Source organism: Myotis daubentonii, chromosome 6 (assembly GCF_963259705.1).
Source record: "Myotis daubentonii chromosome 6, mMyoDau2.1, whole genome shotgun sequence".
NCBI classification, from domain to species: domain Eukaryota; kingdom Metazoa; phylum Chordata; class Mammalia; order Chiroptera; family Vespertilionidae; genus Myotis; species Myotis daubentonii.
Window position 1 is genome coordinate 48,035,813 of NC_081845.1, and position 20,104 is coordinate 48,055,916.

The window sequence follows — 20,104 nt, forward strand, 5'->3', positions numbered from 1 at the left end:
GCTGTAAATAAGAAGACATTTTCAAAAATTCAAGTTGGAAAACAGCTCTTATCCCAAATACCAAAATAATGGAATTTGCATTTAGTTACTTTTACTTGAATAAAGAATTTAAGCAAGTATCCACATCTTTTTATTCCTTCTATTTCTCTCTTGCCTAATTTCCCTTCCTCAGCCACCCCCTTCTCCACACCTAAGCCAAAAATGGTTTCACATGGAACAGTCAAACCACAGCAGGCTATTGGTGAAATAATCTATATCATTCCCACAATTTTACATTACTCTTTACCAAGGTCATCATCTGATTCTCACTGTTGGAGTTCTTAAATCTTAGCAAGCATCACCAATACAAGTGCTCAAAGTTCACTGTAACTTTCTTTAACATTGGAGCAGTTGTCTGTGTTTGAAAAGATAAAATAAAAATAATAGTCAAGGAAAAAGCTAGGAGTGCCTAGAAGGGAAAATGTGCCAGTTGCCAGTCTTCCTTCTTTTAGGAGTCACTCCCTACCCCCTGCAGTGTTAATAATCAAGGTAATTAAATTAAAGTTTTGCCATTTTTTAAAAAAACTTATGAGTCTACAGTTCTGAATTTTTGGTTAAAGGTTTCAGTTGCTATAAATTGTTATTTTGAATGTATTTTAAACTGTAAGAATAAAAAAGATTTTTTTTTCATTTAATTGGAATGACTTTCAAGTTTCTGCAAATAGGGTAACTGTAAATTTAAAGCATTTATGGGTGGAAAATTAATATATTTCCCTTCCAAGAAATATAATAAGTGAGTGAAGTTAAAATAAATATTTTAAAGTTTATCATATTGCCAGTGGTTTCACAACCTTTCTTTTGTATTTATCAATTAAGGCAAATATCAGTGACCAAGATTTTTAAAATTATTCTTTACCACTGTAAACATTTAATTTAGACCTATCCCATCCTCTAGGTGGCATATAGTTATGAGCATTATAAGCTACAACAATGATATTCAAAGATATGTCATTCAAATATTGGTACGACTTGTTTCCCCAAGTGTTATTATAGTCAGCCGTTGGACATAGCCTTAAAAATGACAACTACATTAAATTGAGGCAGAACTTGAGTTCCAGCTCACCAAACATTCTTTACAAAAATTCCTGCTTATTTTATTAAAGATTAATTTTTTATATTCTAATTGACAATTCTGAGACTATTTTAATATTATGTACATATGAACATACATCCTTACAAAAGAAATGAGAAATTCTGACATTGTTTGGAAGTTGACATAATTATAATTATGTGAGCATATATGTCTTGAACTCATCATTTACACAATTATGGGCAATAATTGATCAAGGTCAGCATTGCTCCTTGCTTTCCCTTTTGCTCAATTGGGATGTATCTTTTTGCAATACAGACTCATTACTGTTGGACCTATTGCATATAGTAAGCACTCCGTTTTTCTCCAAAGGATAAAAGCATTTAGAGGAAAAATATTAATGATTTTTTTATTCATCTCATAACTCACCTATTATCTATCTTCCTAGATGACCAGTTTGACCATTAGCAGTAATTGTAAGGTTTAATGCTTAGTTTTGAATATTCTTCTTAAACTAAATCTTACCAACTAAAACTTCTGAATGTAAAAAACAAAAGATAAAGTCATTAATCATAACCCCTCCTGACTCTGGATGCAGTTCTCCACATTTACAAAACCATCCTTGTGAGTGACTTGCTCACTGCATTTTTGCCTGTGTCTACAAAGAAAAGAGAGGAAAAAAAGGCTCAGATATAGTTTGAGTTCAAACAAATTTTTTAAAATTCTTGACTTTTGAGAAGGCAAGATTTTAAGGCAATCCTCACTAGACACATTGCTCAACTTTCCCTCTCTATTCCTTGTGGAGCAGAGACTTGCTCATGTAAGGGGAGGAAGCACACATCTCTCTCTCCATCAACTGGGAGAGCAGCAATGGCAATTCAATTCCTATTTCTTTAAAATTCTTTAAAACAATAATAATATTATTACCAGGAAATTTATACCCACACACCACATACCCAAATGGGGCACCTTTTCAAGTTTCTGACACCCATTTCTGAATGCTGTTATCTGCATTGCTTAGAACATAAGCCCTGTGACCAGTAAAACATACAGAAATCAATAATATTGTCACTTCTCTGAAAAACTAAATCACGAATTGTGTGGGGGGTAATTATGTCTTGGAGATTTCAATACATGGGGAGTCAGGAGTACATAATTTAGTATTTAAATAGTCTCTCCCTGTGCTCACTCATTCCTTCCTCTCCCTTGATCATATTCATTCCCTGAACACAACTCCCCCTTTTTCTCTCAGGCCAATTAGAAATACCGAAACGTTAAACAGGGTTTCCAAAGAAAGGGCTGCTGCCGGAAAAAAAACTTCTACAAAAAAAGACTGGATGCTAAGATACTACACTATGCCCGGAGCCCCCACTCAGTGCCTTCGCCTTTTTCAGTACGTTTTCTGATCCTACTGTCTGCTTCTATTAGCCACTAAACCTAAAGGTAAATAAGGGCTTTGGCTTATTGCAAAGTCAAAGAAGATTTCAAAGGATGAGTTTGGCGTTACTCTATTCTCTTTCAAGAAAAAAAATCGTAAGAGTTGCTGGGTTTTTTATTGAGTTGTTGCTAAAGGAGATTTATTACCTAGTCAGGTAGGTGCATAGCTCCACCCGGAACTAAGACCGATTCCGGAAAAACAGGTAAATAGGGGCGTTCATTGTTATTAGCTAAGTTGCCTCTAAATGAATAAAACGAATCTGAACGTTGTAAATGGCTGTGCTCTTTTAAATAACAATAACAAAAAGTTTAGTCGCCAAAGGTTTGTTTTTGTCTTTTTTTCCACGCTCTATTGTAACGGAAAGAGCCCAGGTGCCGATAAAAACACTAAGTAACTCTACAGAAGCCACGACCACCGCGTGTCTGTGTCAGTTTCCTGCGGGGACCGTCAGAAAGCTGGAGAGGCCCCGTCGTGTCAAGGGATCGAGGTCAGAATTCACTGGGAGGACCAATTGCTCTGCGAAGGGACACGGCGGGACAGCGGGGGCTCAGAAGCCAGGCTTTGGAAAAAGGGAAGGTGGGTCGGGGGCGGACTTTGTGGAGAAGGCTTTGTCAGTGCGAGACCGGGTGCAGGCTGGCAGATGGGGGCATGGGAGGGCTGGCAGAAGCGGGAAATCAGAAAGGGGGAACGCAGAGGCGGTGAGGACGGAGAGGATCCTGTTCGGGATAACGGGAGGGCTGGGTCCATGCACCTCTGCTGCTAGGGTAAGAGCTGGAAGTGAGGCGAGACCGCGAGCTGCCCGGGAGGGAGAGGGGCTCAGGTTGCCAGCAGGTGGAGTTGAAATCAAACAGCCCCTCGGGGACCACGGAGCAGCCCTCCCGAGACCCCTGCCTGGAGGTAGAGGAATCACAGCAGGTGGTTGGTGGTACCTCCTAAAGCAAACACGCTCTCTCCCCGTTTAGCCGCGGCGCCCTATCCCCTGCGCCCTCCGGGCTACTCACCGGTCCTGGGAGAAAAGCGCCATCCGGGCGCGCGCGAGGGCTGCGCGGCGCAGGCGGCAGGGCAGGCAGGGCCGGGTGGCGGCGGCGCGGTCCTAGGCGGGGGACCGGAGCCTGGGGACACGGAGGTGGCGAGAGCGGCGGCGGGGGCGCAGGGAGCTGCGGGCGGGGAGGGCGGTGGATCCCGAGCTGCTGCGCGGCGCGCGCTCTCTGCCCATCACCGGCTCCGCCAAAGCGGCTATAGAGCTACTGCCGCTGGAGGGGGAGGGCGGCGAGGGGGAGGGGAGGAGGCACGCGGCGGGGAGGGAGGGGAGTGAAGAGGGTGGGGGAGAGCGTGGGGAGAAGGGGAGATGATCACCGAGAGAGGAGAGGAGGAGGGAGGGAGGGAGGCGCGCTCGAACCCATCAAAGGTTCCCACCAGAAGAGCTTGGGAAGGAGGAATTCTGATGAGATGGGTCTCTTCCCCTCCCCCACCACCCCTTCCCTTTTTCTCCCTTCGCGCCCTTTCCCTGGGATTTCCTCTCCAGGCTCAGGCTGGGGCTGTTCCCCGGGCTGGGCGGCAGCGGGGCTTCTGCGCGCTGGTAAGGATGCCGAGCCCCGGAGGCGGCCCGGCCGCTCTCGGCGCCCCCGGCCTGAGGCACCTGTGCGCGCACACACCGCGGACCGCTCCATTGCGGCGGCTCCCGGGCAGTGATCCCAGGCCACTGCTCTCCTTCTCTCCCCTTTCTGGTCAGATCATGATCATGGTTGTGCATCCGTGACATCTGCGTCGTCCCCCTATTGCTCTCTTTGGCACAAAGTGTCCGGCCAGAAGAAGCCGGCTGGGAGCTCATGCAGGCCACCATCGCCTGCCACTTGGAGCTATCGCCTGGGCAGAGGCGGCAGTATTTGTTTGCCGCCGGGTTGACCATCGAATGAGGTAAAAACGAAAAAAAGGGGGGGAAATCCTATGACCCGACTGCCCAGTACCATGGCACAGGGGCAGCCTGTTACCTTACGTCTTGGCTCACCTCTTTCTTTATCCCAACATCCTAGAAAACCAGGACGGCTTAACACTTTAATCGAAATATTTCTCAATCTTTTTATTGCATAGCTTTTCATTTTCATGCCAGTTCTTCTAGGGTTGGCCTCGCTTTTCTATTGTGAATTTTCTTGGCTCCGTTAGACTATGAGTCAGTCCTGTTTATTTGCAAACTACAGAGTCCCATGAAAATAGATACTGCATTTAGCGCGTGTGCACTTACAAGATAGAAGGGGTGAATCCACACTTTCAGTAAGTATAAAAACAATCGGGTCATTATCGACTGATTCCCATGAAGCACATTTTTGTTTCATAGTCTCCATTTGGTAGTTGAGGGTAGGTAGGGAGCAAATAGGTTATTTGTGTAAAATATATGACTGGGGGGAAGAATAGTAAACTCTCCTTAAATAACCTAATATAAAGTGATCGGGTTACTCTCCGTGAGTACCTTAGAGTGAGTTTCCGATTTGTTTGTATGCTGTTATTTTAGTAGTTTTTCAGTTACTGGAGTCATTTTTTTTAAAGTCAAAAGGATTTTAGCCCTTAGAATAAATTAGGCATTTTATTTTAACTAAGTATGTCTTATATAACAAGTGTATTCACAGTAAAATAGTTGCATTACTGAGAATGGTGAAGTATGGAGAAGCATTTTTAGTTCAATAAAACATACCCAAATATTGGTGAAAAGTCTCTAGTTCTTCCCATATTCACATGAGAAAAAAATAAATATTGGTTGGTGATGAAAGTATTGCTTGATTGTCTGTATTTTACAACTTACTAAAATCTTTCCTGTGGAGTATATCTGCCAGTGTAAATATTTGTTTTCATATCTACCTGATAATCTGAATAACAGTAGCACCTTCTCATTAAGAGAACAGATATCCAACTTTCCTAATACACGTCAGCTTTAACAGACATGTGTCTCCAGATGTTCAGCATTGCACCATGCAAAGTCACCATATGCTCTTCTTTCAAAGAAGACCCTAGATAGAAAATGGTTGGTGAAAACTACAACTCATTTGACTCCAAGTCTTCTCAGCTGTGACTATATTATGGAAGGGAGCAGTAACTTTTTTCTATTATTAGTGGCTTCTTGTGTAGGGAGTGATTACCAAGAATTAAATCTTCATTTTACCTCATCCCTGTCTCAGATATTCCACATTCCTTCTTTGCTAAGGTGATTTGCCTTTTAGAATGTGTGCTATTTTCCTCCTAGTTTGATTATGACACCGTAATAGCAATATTTGTATAGTCTCATTTTATGGTTATAAAAAGGTAGAGAAAAATGCCAACTCAAATGCCTTAAGAGCCAAGAGAAGGGATGGCACTTAGAATACAGAAAGATGAGTAGTAACTCCTACTCCCCAACCACTTGGCCCACCAGGGACAAGAATCAATGGGCTGATAAAAGATGGAAGGGCATTCTAGTTCTGCTGGAAGAATTGGATTTCAATTTAGATTCCTGGGCTGGGTGAAAATTTTTCTATCACCTGTACCAGAGCATTTTCTCCCTTTCAAATGCTTTCCTCTACATCTCCATTAGTGCCATACTGTGTTAAGCATTGCAACGCGGGAAGCCAAATAAGCAAAATAACAAGCTTCATCTTAAACACTGACCCTTTGAATTTGCTTAGTTGAAAACAAATTCTCACATTGAAATTTTCTGAAATCAGAAAGATTGAAAACCCTATCTTTAAGCAAATACTTCACAGGTGCCAATTAGTTAGCAAAAGAAATATAATTCCTCTATTTATTGAACATATTAATAAGCACCCTTTGGGGCACATACTATGTTAGGTCCAGGGGATCCACACGCTGTGAAGAAATTTGGAAACTGTGCCCTTGCGAAACTCAGAGCCTAATGGGCCAGTAACAGTGCTTTTCACTAAGAAAGGTGTTAACGATGATGATGATAAATTTGAATTAGAGACATCAATAAGATTATGAGAAAAGGCATACAGATGATTAGGCAATGTGTATAGCCTGTTCTTATATGAGTTCTTGAAAAAAGGAGGAGAGAGAAGGTTTAGGGGAAAGAGAATTTGGTGTAAAAGGAAACAATGGGAAATTTTTAGGCCAGTGAAAATTTTGATGAGACTTTACTTTTAAAAATTAATATCTGCCCGTATTGGTGGGGGGAAATAGAGAGAAATACATGTCTTCAAGGTTGTAGAGACTTCTGAAAAATTATATATGCACTATATGATACATATGATTAGTACTGGTAAATACATGAATAAAAATCTGGATGAAGATGATGACAAAAATTAGCAGCTTTCCCTTTCTCCTGCTGAAGAGTACACCAACCAACAAAAACAATAACTTTTAAAAAAGCATGCAAATTCTATTTTCAGGACAATCGGGAAGTAGATAACCTGCCGTTTTCAAAATGTGTGTACAAGATGCCAAACCTGCTGAGACCAACCAGAAGTCCCAGAAGAAGTAAGGAGAAGAAGAGCAGTTAGCGGGTCCAATGATATGTAATCTGAGAAGGCATTGGTACAAATATCATTCTTGAAAGTGAGCGTTTGACTGTGATATGCAAAGACCCTTTCCTTTGATTAACAATGGATTCAGGCACAGAAACTGGGCTCTAGCAGAAGGAGGAAAGGAAGAAGCATGGCAAGTATAAAAAGTAGCTAATATCACAAACCCCCCCAAAACATACTTTCTGCAGCTGAATTGCTCATCTTGATTTGCCAATAATGTACATCTTACTTTCAGCAATCAGTGTGGGAACTGAAGTGAATAGAGCTGGTGACCTACGCACTCTTGGATATGTCTTGTCTGAAGTAATGAGGGGCTACAGAAAGATTAAACAGAGGAGTGATGTTTGCAGAGAGCAGTCTATCTCTGGCATAGCAGAGAAGACCACAACTTTGTAAATCCCAGATAGCTATTTCCCCCTCTCCTCTCCCCAGGAACCTAGATGAGAAAAACTAACTCTGTTCATTATGAGTAAAAAAGAACAGCCACAGTACCAATACAAAAACAATATAGGAAAAGACAGAAGAGCCGCACAATGTACCAAATGTTAAAGAACACACACTATAACAAGGTTAGCACGGAGAAGTTGAAAAATTTGTCCTAGCATTCTGCTATGAATTTTCATAAGGATACAGTGAAGAAATTACTTCTGTGAATGAGAACTACAAGGCACAAATGCAAGAACTTGAGCGTGGTTGATGAAACAGTAAGAGCTGATGACCCAAAGCTGGAAAAACTCAAGAGAGAAGCAGAAGAAAATTAAAATCATCCTAAATTAAGAATGACTATGGAAGAATCACAAGGTAAAAGACACTCTGAGGTAAATACAGTAAGGGAAGGAGGACACAAATGAGAAAGACTAGCAAAATGAAATGGGAATAAAGAGATAAACAGGATTAGAGAGCACATAAAAGATGGGGAAGACAGGAAAGTTAATCTAACGTACGTACATAATTAGAGAACCTGAAGAAGAAAAGTAAATAATGGAAAATAATAAATATTTAAACATAATATTTTATATTAAAAAAGACACATTCTTGCCTGACTGGTGTGGCTCAGTGGCTGAGTGCTGACCCAGGCACCAAGAGGTCACCTGTTCCATTACTGGTCACGGCACAAGGCAGGGTTTCAGGCTCCCTTCCCAGCAGGGCATGTGCAGGCGGCAGCCCATTGGCACGTTGATGTTTCTATCTCTCTCTCCCTCCCCCTTCTTTTCTCTCTCTCAAAAAATAAAAATAAAAATTCTTGAAATGAAAGAAGACTTGAAATTTTATTTTTAAGGACATATGATTTCTAGGGGAAAATGCCACAGAATCATCACCATCAAGGTATGCCCTAGTGGAGTAAGTATAATTTAAATATAATAAAGAATTTTAGGGGTATGCAGGCAAAAACAATCAGTAAATTAAAAAGGAAAATACTGAGACTGGCCTCAGAATTCTTTAATACAACATTCACTGCAGAATAGTCATTTAATATCAGCAGAAGAAAGCCCAAATTATACCAAAGAAAATAAAGTAAGGTAAGGGTTATTTTTGTTCTAAACAGTCTTTCAAGTTTATCAAGTGTAAACAAACATATTTGAACATGCAAGAACTAATGGACTATTATTCTCATGAACCCATCCTCAAGAAAGCACCAGTATAGAGAATGGAATTTAATTTTCTAAGAGATAAAAAGGAGATATCTTGAATCAAGTACTAACTGTAAACATTGAATCTCATTTGAAATGTGAGATTATGAGAATTAGAGCAAAATAATAAAACATAAATCTTGTAGACCCTGACAATATAAAATTATATATCTAAACAATTTGGATGAAAGGGCATTGATTGTATAATGGTCAAGATTCAAAGAAAATCATATAAAGGAATAAATAAGTAGTCTTAACATATTTAACAACACCAAGGTAAACTATAACAAGATAATATCTAATAATTATGTAATAAAATAAGACAGGAAGAAAAAGAAATACTAATTTTCATCATTACTTATTTTAGCAAATTAACAGTCAGTCTTTAAAAATAGAGAAATGCAGTTAATGTATAAAGAAATAATTATAACAATTAGAAAGAATAAAATAAAAATTCCATAAATTTTAAGAAAGCGCACAGAGTGAAGGAATTTTACAAAGTTAAAAACAAAAATGTAACATAAAAGAATATGGCAGAACCAAGAGTAAACATACTCTTTATACCAATAAATGTAAATAGGATCATCTCATTTTCTATTAAAAATAGATATTTTAGACTTGATCATGAAACAAAATAGAATTTTGTTTTATATTCACATTCATACAAAACAATTGTGAATAATTATGTACCAAATAGTATAGCATCAAGATAACTATATTAGAAATTACAGCCCTACCCGATTTGGCTCAGTGGATAGAGTGTCACTCTGCAAACTGAAGGGTCCTGGGTTTGATTCCTGTCAAGGGCACATGCCTGGGTTGCAGGCTTGATCCCCAATAGGGGGTGTGCAGAAGGCAGCCAATCAATGATTCTCATCATTAATGTTTCTATCTCTCTCTCTCTTTCTCCCTTCCTCTCAGAAATCAATAAAAATATGTTTTTTAAAAAAAGAAATTGCAATATATACAAGAAGATAACATGAAGCTCAAAACTGGTAAAAGTCTTTGTATTTTTAATTCACAAGAGTCCACAATAAAGATATTTAAGATTAAATTTTATATTCTACTTGAGGCCCAGTGCACGAAATTGGTGCATGGGTAGGATCCCTAGGCCTGGTAGGCAATCAGTGCTGATCTGTGGGGCGATTGGGGGGCCCCCCGCTGGCACCTGCCTTGGCCGGCCTGGCACCACCTGCTTGCCAGTTGCCTCCCTTGACGGGGTGATCTGGGGGAGGGGGGAGCCGCTGGCACCTGCCTTGGCTGGCCTGGGGCCTGCGGTCTGGGGCAGCTCCTGCATTGAGTGTCTGCCCCCTGATGGTCAGTGCATGTCATAGCAACCAGTCATTACACTGGTCGTCCATGGTTTGGTCGATTTGCATACTGGGCTTTTTTTATATAGGATTTTTTAGATCAGTCTCACTTAGTATCATCAATAGAAAATCCTAGTTAAAATATTAATAAAAAAAAAACCCTAGCAGAATTTTAAAAACAACAATACAATCTTACCACGAAGTATGTTTTTTTAGGAATGTAAACATCTTTCTATACTAGAAAAACCTATTAACATACTTCATCAACTCATCTATAAAATAGTTGTATCCACTTTATGGAATTTTTTGCAATGGTTTAAAGAGTTACTGCTTATGAAATCTTTAGTAAGAGTGCCTGGAATATAGTTAGCCCTTCATAAATGTTATCTTTTGTGTTTATCAGCTTTCATAAGATATTAAAAAATGGCTGTGCTATGATAATAATATGAATCTTATTTTCATTTTCTTGAGTAAAATAACTTCTTGTGTTGGTTTATTAATGCTGTGTTCTCATTTTTTGTTCCTTCCCTTGGGATTTTCATTATTATTTTTCAGGTCCTCTGTTCTTTTTGTATTATTATTAAAATCCTGCTAAGCATTAAAGTCAATTTGAAAATTCAGAGTGTACTGCAAACTATCCACTTAAAAATAATTTCAAATTATAATAGTACAATGTAAATAGTCTCTCTAAAGAGACTTTATTTTTTTTAGAGCAGCCTTAGAGTCACAGAAAAATTGAGCAGAAGGTACAGAGAACTCCCATATTCTCCCTGTCCTCCCTCTACACACTATCTCCCCCACCATCTACATTCTGTACCAGAGTGGTACATTTGTTCCATCTGAACCTATAAAACCCAAAGTCTATAGTTTACATTAAACCTTACTCTTGGTGTTGTACATTCTATGGTTTTTGACAATCGTATAATGATGTATGTCTACCATTAGCGAGTGGTTGAGCAGCATTAGCATATCATTAGCATATTATGCTTTGATTGGTTGACTGGACCATCAGACACTTAGCATATTAGGCTTTTATTATATAGGATAGGGATATATAAATATCCACTTATTCACACTTGAAAGTAGTCCTTAATTAAAAAATTAGGCATTGATGTCATTTTTTAACCAATGACAACATATATACATACAAATATATACTTAGAAATAGCAAAAGACCCTCTATTCCAATATTTGTAAAAAGTGCAATAATATCTCACTGAAAAGTTAGTGAGTTTTGGTATAGAATTTGGATAGGTTAGTATTTACTATAGTTTGTTATTATATAAACAGATTTGCATATTTATTTGAGTTCAGCTTTGGTAGTATCCTTGAAACTGCTTCATAATATCTCAGGCTTCCAAGAAACATAATTGGGAACCCTAACACCATTTTCCCTGGGACATTCTCAAAGTGAATACATTGCCATAGGCATATATATGGGAACAAAAGAAAGTCAAGAAAGGCAAAGCTCGAATCTCCTGAAGTCGAAAGTAGACAGTGAAGTAACAGCAGTTGCAATGACCAATTCAAGTGGCCTCTCCTTAAATATTACCAAGTCCCTAAAACTAGAACTAATAGCTCTTTTCCTTGTGTTCACAAAATACTTTGTTCATAGGTCGGTGTTAGCGCTAACTAACCACTGCCTTCACCGGAGTTGCAGCTCTCAGTCCTGTGTCTCACCCTCTGGGAATTGACCGGGTGTCTTCCCCTGCAGAGTCTCAGGAGCAGAGCAGATGCCTTGGACAAGGCTCAAGGCAGCAGGATTGCAGTTTGATTCAGGTGGGACTAACAGTGTTTCTTCCATTGTCGTAGGAGGGAACACAGTTATGTGGGGCAGGAGTAGGAGGTTGATTTATAGAAAGATGAGGTAGTGTTATCTAATTGCATCATTTTCTTTTGTGAAGACATTACTTGCTGTGTTAGCTATCTATTGGTGCATAACGAATTACCCTGTCTTTTAGAGGCATAAAAACAACAAACATTTATTATTTCATAGTTCTGTGAGTCATTCATCCTATGGTACAGAGTCTCTAACAGGGCTGCAATCAAGGTATGAGCTGAGGCTGCAGTCATTGGAGGCTGCGCTCAGGCAGAATTTTCTTCCACTCTGACTCACATGGCTGTTGGCAGAGCTGACGCCCTTGCTGGATGTTGGCTGTACACTTCCATTTCTTGCCACACGAGCTTCTCCATAACATTACTCAAAACACAGCAGCTTACATCCTCCCAAGTGAATGATCCAATGAACAGCAAGAGACAGAGTGGCAAGGTGGAACATTCAGCCTTTCTGTCACCTAATCTCTGAACTGACATCCTATTACTTTTCTTCTCTTCTATTGTCAGAAGCAAGTCACTGGTCCAAGCAACATTCATATAAAGGCATAAGTAGTAGGAGGTGGAGATCAGCAGTGAAGGGGGAGAAGAGGTGTTTGTAGGTGTTGGAGGAGAGTGGAAAAGTTTGAAACAATACTACACAAAGAAGAGTGGAAGTGTTATAGGCAGAGAGGTGTTGCCGGACAGCCCCTGGTTTGGTGGGAGAGGGCTGTCCTCATCCTCGATCCTTGTCTTCTCAGAGAAATGAATTTATACGAGAGACCTTGACTGGATTGTGAAAAGCCAATTTATTAAAGCAATTAAAGCATGCACCTTTATTGAAAAAATAAAGCAAGCAAATCTACCTTATTTCATCCAGCTTGGAGCAGAGATGGGATTTTCCTGATAATCTGGAAAAGTGAATGTCTGGACCAAAGTTTGAGGAGTAATATACCCTATTGTCTATAGGTTTCAAAGACTCTTTTGCTGAGTATCTTGGTACGGATTAAGTCTCAAGGTTTCCTTGCCATGGTCTTCTCAGAATCCTGGCAACTTTATCTTGCCAAGCCCTAAGACTGCTGGCTTTTCCAGTAGGGAGTAAAACTGCCTTTTTCCCCCTTTCCCTTTTCCTCCTACTTTCTGCATTTTCTAGTTGGGAGGTCTTTAAATATTTGCTCTTGGAGTATCCTTGGCTGGGGATGATAGTATGTTATTTGTACAAATTACTAACACTGTTTGGCCTTGTTCTACTTTTCCCGTCTCAGTTTCCCCTATTCCTCCTGCCCTGGAATCTTGTAACAGAAGTATCAGCAATTCTCCACCACACTACCTGTTTGCATTTGAATGAATGAATGCAACTTTAGTATCATGTAATTATATCACCTTATTACACTTAGAAATGCCTCTGAGAATGATAGTTGGATGTGCTAGATGATTTTAACACAGAAAATACCCAAACACTGGCAGATTTCATTTCTTTGAGTTCTATCTTGGCTAAGGAGGAAACCCTTTCTGCTTTTTGCTGTTTTCTTCAGGAAGCATGAACTAAGAAGAGAAACTTGAAATAAAGAAAGATAGCTTAAAGAAAACTATTGGAATTAGACTAGGAAAACGTGGTGAAACATTTAGTATCCTGCAATCTGGCTCAATTTGTCAGTGGCCTCTTTGTTAAAAAATTTCAGAAGGCATCTCTATAAAAGACCTCTCTACTGCTTCCCTAGGTACAGAAAGTTGGATAACAATCTGCAGCACACACACAGAGTAATAGTCTCTAGTATAAGTTCTTTTGTTCCTTGTAGTAACAGAAACAAATTAAACATGTTGATGGAGTACAAAGTGAAATAGACAGACTTAATGAACAAGCATGTGAGGAGATTTAGAAAGTAGGACAGAAATAAACAGTTTTTTTCAGAAGAGATCATAATTGATCACCCAACCCAAATTTTGGGATAACAACCTTTGTCAGCCATTCACAAGTGACTACAATGGTTAGAGAAGAGGGTGAAGAGGCACTGCATTGTTTGAAAAGAGTTGAAGTGTCAGAATTTGAAGATATTAAATCAGGTTACAGAATAGATTTTTATTTTTATGAAAATCCTTACTTTGAACATCAAGTCTGTCCAAAGAATTTTATGTGAATGAGAGTGGCAATCCTTTTTCAAACTCCACTGGAAATCTGGAAAGGATTTGACAAACATTCAAGGCCAGTGCAGAATAAAGCCAGCAGGAAGGGACAGCATGAGGAACCAGGGAGCTTTTCTGATGCAGGTACAGATGAGTTAGGACAAATCATCAAAGATGATATTTGGCCAAATCCATTACAGTACTAATTGGCTCCTGACTTGGACAATGAAGAAGGGAATGAGAAAAAGATAATGATGATGATGATGAAGGTTTTGAAGATATTGATGAAGAAAGGATGAGGATGAAGATGATGATAAGGGGGAAGAAGAGGAATATGAAGAAGATAATTAATGGGACACTGATGGATTTTGCCTTCTTCATAAATTTTCTCCAGTCCCTGGGAGCAAGTCGCAGTCTTTTTTTCCTCTTTAGTTCAGTTGCCCTGTTTGGATGTCTTTTTTTCTCCCTTACACTATGGTTCTCACCTTATTTGGGAGGTTGGGAGAGATACTTTGAACAGAATGCAGCGGGAAAAGAATTTCTGACCCTTTCTGTTCCAAATTCATTTGTATCCTTTCCTGTCTTTTGGCCTTGTCACAAACCACAAATTGAAATCTCTTCAGGGTATCTCTTGCGGTAAAATATGTAACCTAAAATTTGCCATTTTTAACATTTTTAAGTGTACAATTCAATGGCATTAATTATATTCACAATGTTGTACAAGCATTATCACTATCTATTATCAACTTTTTCATCAACTTGAAACTGTGTAATCATTAAGCAGTAACTAACTCCCCAATTCCCTCATCTCCACAGCTTCTGGTCACTTCTAACCTTTTTTTCTTTTTCTATTAAGTTGCCTCTTAGATATTTCAAATAAGTGGAATCACACAACATTTGTCCTTTTTTTGTCTGGATTATTTCATTTAGCATAATATTTTCAAGGTTCATCCATGTTTTATCATATATCAGAACTTCATTCTTTTTATGGAAGAATATTTTATTAAATAGCATACTTGCAGTTTTTGAAAACAAATTCCTTCTAGATTTGTGCAATGGGGAAATTCTTCTGTTGGAGTGAATTTAGTGATAAATATTAAAAATGTACTGAAAATGTTTTTCTCTCATTTTTAAGCCTACAGTGGAAATTGTAGACTAACAAATTCCATATTATAAAATAACATTTCTGGATGTTCGCTGTTATCTTTCTATTGCTTTGCCTTTTCAGTTATAGTTACTGTCGAAACATGAAACATGGCAACTCAGTGGGATTACACAGAGCAGGGAAAGTTATACACTCCTTCCTAAGTCGAAGCTTTCTGTGATATGACAAATATTTGTGGAGTATACATAACTCTTATACCTGACAACACTACAAAACCTTCTACTCAAGATGGATCATAAAATTTGAAAAAGATCTATCATTGTATATAGCTCAGTGTATCAACTAAACTGAGAAATGAAAAGAATACACTTCTAGGATTGATTGTGAGCTGTGCTGTTGACAGTGCCAGTTGTTTTTTATTATTATAAGTTTGTTACTAGGAATGTATTTCATTCCAAAAATACAGTTTCAGCCAGGTAGTTGAAGTTTGGAATGAATTTCCCAATGACATAATGTTTGAAAAACTAGTCTATTAATCCTACTAATCAATATACAGCTAAAATATAAAATATCCAGATTTTATGTCAGCAAAACTGCTGTTCAAGTTTCTTTTTTTCTATATGTAGTCCTATTAGTGATTAAAAAAACAACTTGCTTTCCATTTATTCCTTCCAGAAGTCCAATATTCTTGCCACCAGTATCCATATCTTATTCTTGGAAGAAAGTGATTCTGTTACCTAGAATTGTGATGGAAACAGGATTTCAGTAGTAGGTTAGAAGCAGAAATAATGACTAAAGTTGGATATCTGCTTAGTTTAATTAAATAAAATTACTTATAGGTGCAATATTCTATTATGCTAAAATTATAGAGAATATAAAGAAAAATGAGACACAGTCCCTAACCTCGAGGAGTTTGCAATTTAAGGAGCAGATTAAAATTGCTGTGTTAAAACTTGTTCTGGAGAGCATCATAGAGAATTGTTAAATAAAATTGGATAAATTAAGATATTGAGTATATCTGTTTGAGGAATCATGGAATGTTCACAGAGCAGGCAAAAGTAGAGTTGGACAGACAACGAGTGATCTAGGGATTTTTGAAACTTAGAGTTGGAAGTCTGGAAGGAAGATTGCTTCAGTAGTTACATATATAAAAGGCTTTGAAGTAGGGCATAGCTTTTCAGTTCCCAATCTGGGCGATATTAGAGACCTAAAGGTGAGAATTAGAAAGGGAGAGCACCCTCTGGGTGCCTGTTGTCTTCTCAAGGTCTGTGACGATGACAGGCCTGCGCACATGATTTTTCTGAGACAGAAAAACCCAGATTGGGAATGACAGGAATGCTTATCTCTACCTGAATTGGAGTTTAATTGAATTTAAAATTGTGACTGCATGCTGGGATAAATATATACTTTAACAAGTCCTCCTTTCAACAAAAATTACTAAGTAATTCACATTTGTTACTGAAAATTTAAAGAATAACAGTAGAAAAAAAGAAGAAATGATTCCAAATCAAAGTTTTAGTAAAATATGTCAATATAAAAGCAGGCATTCAGTCTTTGTCCATTAGAAAAAAGGAATGTCAACATAAAAGTAAGAATATAAAAAATAATTTTAGCTTTGAAGTTGAGAGAAAGTATGAACATTATAAACTTGGAACAGTTTTTGTTATCAATATTATAAGTGAGACTTTTTAGAAATACGTCTCCAGCTATTAAAGGCAGGGGTTTTTGGAAAAGAAAATAGAAGGCCTAGAGTAACACTACAAATAATCCTAATTTGACAAGATGAAGGCTAGACAGAAAGGTTGATGATGAGAGAAGTGGAGACTGTATTAGTACTGAGTAGGCTAACCTAACTGTCACCAAAACTGCAGTTCCTTTAAGAAAAGAATTTCTTCTTTCTCATCTAGTAGTGCCAGGCTGTTATGCAGGTCAATAGCTGACCTTCCTCTATGCAGACATCCAGGGAAGACTGATGGCTGCTGGCCATCTTATAATGTAGATTCCAAGGTCAACAGAGGTATGGCCATCAGCCAGAAGTGGGGTTAAAAAACGTGCAGGATTACTCCTGGGAGGTTTATACGGGCCAATCTTGGAAGTGATGCACATACTTTTCCTGATAAATGATATATTAAAACACTCATGTGTCCACATCCAATTTTGCCAGGGAAGCTCAGAACTGTAGTCTCGCTGTATCCCCAGAAAAGGAATAGATATATATTTTGGGGGGTGTGCGTGTGCATGTGTGTGTGTGTGTGTGTGTGTGTGTGTGTGTGTGTGTGTGTGTTTTGATAGACAGGTAGCTATTTGTCACAGAGATTATTCTACTTTTGGCACTATTTGCTATTTAATTATGGTCATAATAAATAAAATGTCTGGGTGGACTAATATTTTCAATGAGGTGAAAATCACCCCAATGTATGATCCAGAGTATATGCACTATTAATGTTTGCATATTTCTATCGATGTCCCTTTAGATCTATCTACCTATTATCCACCTATGTAATATTACTCACTTAAATTTGTCAAAAATTTTAGTTTTCTTTTTTTTTTTTTTTTTTTAAATATATTTTATTGATTTTTTACAGAGAGGAAGGGAGAGAGACAGAGAGTCAGAAACATCGATGAAAGAGAAACATCGACCAGCTGCCTCCTGCACATCTCCTACTGGGGATGTGCCCGCAACCCAGGTATATGCCCTTGACCGGAATCGAACCTGGGACCTTTCAGTCCGCAGGTCGACGCTCTATCCACTGAGCCAAACCGGTCTCGGCCAAAAATTTTAGTTTTCAACAATGATGTCAAATATCATGATTTTAAGTGAAAATTAAATTTAAAAAAGATCAGATAGCTCATAGAATCATTGAGTACTGGAATACCTGTTTTTGGTGTTATGTTTGATTGTTACTAGTTATTTAAAGAGCCATTTTTATTGTATATGTAGTGAGCCATCTGCTGAACTCTGTTGTAAGTCCCAAGATTTTTTCAGTTTACCTCTATATGCTTTCTAGACAAGCAATTACATTTGCAATAATGATATGTATCTCTTCCTTTCTAATAATTATATTTTTTTACATTTATTTGCCTATTGTGCTATTTTACCAAAATAATATTAAATAACACATGCTTATTTGTGGCCTCTCTAAATAAAAGATAAATACTTGACACGTGTAGTCCTAAAGTCAATTTTAAGTAGAAAATTAATAATAGGAAATTATAATTGGGTCTAAATATTTTGCTTTACCTGTTTGCTTACAGAGGCATTTTTATGGTTTCTATAAGAGGAAATCAGGGATTCTAGTACTCCAGCATGAAACTGGCATGTATTAGACTGATAGTTTATGGAAAAATATCTTTTACTAGAGGCCCAATGCACGAAATTCGTGCAAGGGCCTTGGCCCCAGCTTTCCCCTCGCCCTGCTGTTGCCACTGTGGCCGTGGGCCTCTGCTGCCTCTGCCGTGGCCCCCGCCTGCTGTGGCTTTGTCCTGAAGGAAGGACGTCCGGAAGGACATCAGGTCTAATTAGCATATTATGCTTTTATTGTAGATTATGGCAAAATTAATTCAAATGCAGATTAAAAAAGAGGAGAAAGTAAGTCACCAACGATTCTATTGTTCAGAATCATCTGAAAACTATATATGTATCTATGGTTATACATACGTACACACACATTTTTAAAAGCCAGGTCATATGATCATTTTGCATACAGTACTTAATAATAGATCTGAAATATATTCTTGTGTCAATAAATCATAGCATTCCATTGCAAAATTGCTATAATTTATTTATTTACTCTAGATAGGATATAACTCCAAATAAGAGTTTATAAGGATACCTTATTTCTCCACATCTAAGTCATCATTTTATTTTACATTTTTAAAAGGCTGAGATTTTAAAAATTTATTAATCTTATAGTTCAAAGTCCTATTTTACTTAGAATATTATCAATCATTTTATTATGGGGCAAAATAGTTTTTAGATTAACATATGTCTACATTTTGCTATGGAGACTGATTAGCAAGTAAGTACACTTTCTTTTCTTTATTTTAAATTTCATTGACTTAAAAATAAAATAATTTAATTAAATAATAAATTTTAAAAACATTCAGTTTATATAAGATTAATGATGCACACACACACACACACAGATTAATCAGGACTGAAAAAGATGTTATAAAAATTGCATTGTAATCCCATAGCAATATAACTTTCACAGAAATCTGAAAATTTTTCATTGTTATACTAAGTCTTTATGATGTAACATCAGTTAATGTTTGCTAGAGAATGTCAGTTAATAATGAAAGTCTAACTTAATTTTAAGGGTTTTAGATACTATTGAAGCAAATCTAGTTGTAACCTAAATTTCTGAGTCAATTAGGATAGCCTAGGCTAGGTATATATGGCCATTTGAAAGAACTGTAAGCAGCAGTAGACATTTTACCTATAAGTGTGTGTGTTATCTTTTAAATATATGAGAAACTGATGTATTTTGAATCAAAAGTTTCAACTGTTCCTCCTCAGGGAAAATTAAACATTTCTACTTGCATTAACTTTGTCCTAAATATTCAGGGTAAACTAAATCAAACAGGACCTTAAACTTTCCATTCTGTGTATAGTTTATATTATTATACATATTTAAAAATATTTTTAAAACTAATAGATATTAGAAACTTTATAAATATAGCTAAGTATAATAAATAAAAATTATTCCCAATCTTACCATGCAATAATACTATTTCAGAGTTTTATCTCCAGATATATACACAACTAGAAATGCTAAATTTACTGTTTTATAATGTATCTTTATTTAGGTTAAAAACATCTTTCCATGTTATTAAATTCTTTGAACCATGATTTTTAACAAGCACAGAATGGTCTATTTTGTGCTTTTTCTCATAACTCATATAACAATATATTACCTAAAATTTTTGTGTTTATAAATAACAATGTGCAGAAAGTCCTTGTAGCTGAATCATTGTTTAAGTTCTCAGTTATTTTTTATGACTTTCCAGAATTGGAGTTTTATAGAAAATTATTTTATGACTTTTTTCATATCAAAATTTTATTCAAAAATTAATATTGTGCAGAATATATTTCTTTGATGCAATG

At 37.5% G+C, this 20,104-nt stretch overlaps 1 protein-coding gene and 1 pseudogene across 3 annotated transcripts in view; one reads left to right on the forward strand and one right to left on the reverse strand.

The window, feature by feature from the left end:
* FUT9 (fucosyltransferase 9) overlaps positions 1-4,284 on the reverse strand; it is a 171,551-nt gene extending 167,267 nt beyond the window's left edge. For 2 of the 3 annotated variants that reach the window (XM_059700904.1, XM_059700901.1), the window contains exons 1-2: positions 4,147-4,284; positions 3,509-3,664 (exon numbers count right to left, since the gene is read on the reverse strand). The gene's annotated coding sequence lies outside the window, so the exon portion shown is untranslated. Of the gene's footprint in view, positions 1-3,508; positions 3,758-4,146 lie in introns of those variants that run through there. The other variant, XM_059700902.1, reaches the window with a different exon arrangement.
* A 7,788-nt stretch (positions 4,285-12,072) lies between these two features.
* LOC132237575 (protein SET-like) lies at positions 12,073-17,470 on the forward strand (annotated as a pseudogene).
* The last annotated feature ends 2,634 nt before the right edge of the window (positions 17,471-20,104 follow it).